The sequence below is a fragment of the Macaca mulatta genome, chromosome 12 (assembly GCF_049350105.2).
Source record: "Macaca mulatta isolate MMU2019108-1 chromosome 12, T2T-MMU8v2.0, whole genome shotgun sequence".
In the NCBI taxonomy this organism is placed as follows: Eukaryota; Metazoa; Chordata; class Mammalia; order Primates; family Cercopithecidae; genus Macaca; species Macaca mulatta.
Window position 1 is genome coordinate 47,822,366 of NC_133417.1, and position 3,538 is coordinate 47,825,903.

Here is a 3,538-nt window from a genome sequence, read left to right on the forward strand (position 1 = left end):
GGCTCATTCCCAGATTCCATGATCACCACAGCTCTGCACACAGCCCATAGTGGGACCAGATGTGCCCAAAGTGGCTTCCACAGCTGGGTGTGGGCCTTCAGACAAGGGGGAACATGGTGGTGCTGGAAAACTCAGAAATGCAAGCAAGTGCAGGGCACCAACTGGGTGTCACAGCTTCTGCTAGGGGAGTCCTGAGGTCTGAGACACCAGGGAATGCCACAACTCTTTCTCCTTCCCGCTGCTTGCAGCTCAGCGAGTGGGGATGTATTATAACTCGTTCATTCCTGCTGCCTGTGGCTTAGTGAACAGTGGTGCATTACAGCTCTGGCTCAGAGAGTCCCAAGGTCTGGGCCCCCAGAAGGGTCACAGCTCCTGTCATCCTCGCCCCCTGCAGCTTGGTGAGCTGGTCAGGAATATGTTACAAATTTTTTTTGCTCCTGTTATTCAGCAGGTTCTGGGTTCTTGTCCTGTAACCAAGAAGAATAAGGTATGCAGACACTGGAGAGTGAGCAAGGCAGAGAATCATTTTATTGAACAACAGAAAAGCTCTCGACAGCAAGAGAGGACCCAAAGTGGGTAGCCCACTGTGTGAGAAGGGGCCAGAAAGCAGGTAGCTGTCTGTGTGGCTAAGTCAGGCGTTTTTATAGGTTTGGAATGAGGAGGCACAGGTTGTAGGTAGCCTTGGAAAAGGCAACATTTGATTGGATAAAAAGCTTTATTCATCATGTCTGTAATCCCAGGACTTTGAGGGGCCAAGGCGGGTGGATCACCTGAGGTGAGGAGTTCAAGACCAGCCTGAACAACATGGTGAAACCACGTCTTGGCTAAAAATACAAAATTATCTGTGTGTGGTGGCACACCTGTAATCCCAGCTCTTCGGGAGGCTGAGGCAGGAGAATCACTTGAACCCGGGAGGTGGAGGATGCAGTGAGCCAAGACCACACCATTAAACTCCAGTCTGGGCAACAGAGTGAGATGGCGTCTCAAAAAAAAAAAAAAAAAAGTATTATTCAGAGAGGACCAATCAGGGAAAAAGTGGGCAAACAGGAATAGAAGTTCTTACTCCAGTCGTAGACTATCTGGAGCCAGCAGCTCGGTTTTCAGGCTTTAAATTGTCTTTGATTTGAAGGCTGGGTTTTACCAGGAACCCAACCCTGTCTACCTAAGAATTTGTCTGTCTCCTGCCACTATCAATGACCAGTTAGACTGAGACATGCAGCGGGAGGGGGAATGCTATAGAAGGAAGGAGTAGACAGTCATTGGTCAAAGTGAAGACTCCAAGTTTTCTGTTAAAAACCCAGTAGAATTTATGATTCTATGTTTTTGTGAAAAGTCATGGGTAAGAGAAAATTAGAAAGCAATTTCTTTTGCCTATGTCGTCTTGCTGATTATTTTTTTGCTCTATATTCATGTCTTTTCATTAATGAAAAATCTAGAGTATCCTGCTTAGCTACTTATTGGTGTCAGTAAGACATTAACCTACTATTGCATTCAGCCTGTGTCAGTGCAGTGAGTCCAAAGGTCCATTTCTCAAGCACAGTGAAGATACAGGGGTCCTGTATGAGAGGAATTGTTTTTTGGTTGTTTTGTTTTGTTTTGTTGTTCATAGAGACAGGGTCTCGTTCTGTTGCACAGGCTGAAACACAGTGGCAGAATCGATATAAATGTAAAGTGGTATGTAGATATTTATTTATGTATGTGCCTTTAAAAAAACTAAATAAAATGACACAAAAGATGTTGAAAAAGAGGAAATCAAAGAAAATATACAAGAAAAATATCAACAAAAACAGATTTTCCTATATTAAGATAAAAATTAAATCATGGAAAAAAGTATAACATGAACAAATGAGAATATTTTATTGAGTAAAATGAAAATAAATAATAATAGTTTATTAAGAACATTAACTGATGTATACACTATATATTCCAGTACTTTTTCCCAGTTTGTCATTTGTCTTTATTCAGGAAGTTTAGGAATGAGGCAGGATCATCAAACCTGGAAACTAGGGATCTCTGAAGCCACTGAAGAGCCTGAAGTGTCCATGGGGCCAAGTAGCTAGAGATGCCCATGAAAGGAATGCAGGGGGAGATCTTTCAGCCTTTGCAGAATGAGAAGCCTGCAGTTACAGTGAAGAAACAGTTTAACTTAGCATAACATTTATAAGTTGAAAGAAAATATTTCTAACAAATAGAACTGATATTACTCAGGATATAAAATGTTCTACTACAAATAATGCAACAGGAATATGAACCAAAGTTATGTTTCCTTTGTCTTAGCATTCAGCTAGAGGTTTTGAAATGCTTTACTGCATCACAGCTGAGAAATACTGAGAGTCAATGATCCTGCTCCCTTTGGTGTGTTTCAGCAAAGAGGAGGTTGCAAACTGCTGTTCCTGGGAAGTTTGATAGAAAACTGCAAGGCCAGCTTTCCATGGTACAGACTCTTTGTCCTTGGGGCCATCCATACTGAATTGTTTTTCATATACCATATAAAGACCATTTTTAAAATTAAAAACAATAACAATTTCTTAATAATGAATGTTAAAATAACCAGGAAATAATTAGAATTATGAAATTAAACCAATGAGATAAAGTGAAAGAACAGAATGCAAGAAACTAAGAAGTTGAGTAAAAATAGGGAATAAATAGCATAATATAAGAAAAAGGTAAAACTGTGTAACAGAAAACAATTTAAAATAATTAGTACTGACACCAGTAAAGTAGAAATAAGCATAAAGGTGAGTTATGAAATAAACTAGGGAAAGAAATAAAAGGAATAAAAAAGAGTTAAAAATGAATCAATATTGAAATAATACAAAGAAAATATAAGAAACAAATTGGGCAAAAGTGGAAGAGACAAGCAACTTGATTGGAAAGAAAAATGTTAAAAAAATAAGTTAAGGGGACCACACACTGTCTCATATCTGTAATCCTGGCACTTTGGGAGGCCCAGGTGGACAGATCGCTTGAGTTCAGGAGTTTGAGATTAGCCTGGGCAACGTGGTGAAAATCCGTCTCTACAAACAATACAAAAATTATTGTTTGTAATGGTGGTGCGCACCTGTGATTCCAGCTAGTTGGGGGAGGTTCAGATGGGAGGATCACTCGAGCCCAGGAGGTAGAGGTTGCAGTGAGCCATGATTACACCACTGCATTCTAGCCTGGGCAGCAGAATGAGTCCTTGTCTCAAAAAGAAAAAGAAAACATAAATAAATAAGTTGAGGGTAAGCGGATACAGGGATCTCACTGTACTTTCTTCCCAGTTTTGCTATGAACCTAAAATTGCACAATGGAATAGAATAAAATCTATATAAAAGAATAAACATTTTTTAATTGGCAATAAGCTGAAAAAGGAAAATACAGTTAAACACCATGTAAAACAACAAAATATGGTAAAACAATGTAGTAGGGAAAAGCTGTAATTTATTTTAGACAGTATTAGTATATCCTGAATAAAAAGAATTATTACTGTTATGTAATTATGAGTGATATTGCTCAAAGCTATTGCACATATACTTGGTTGTTTACTTTGTATGTT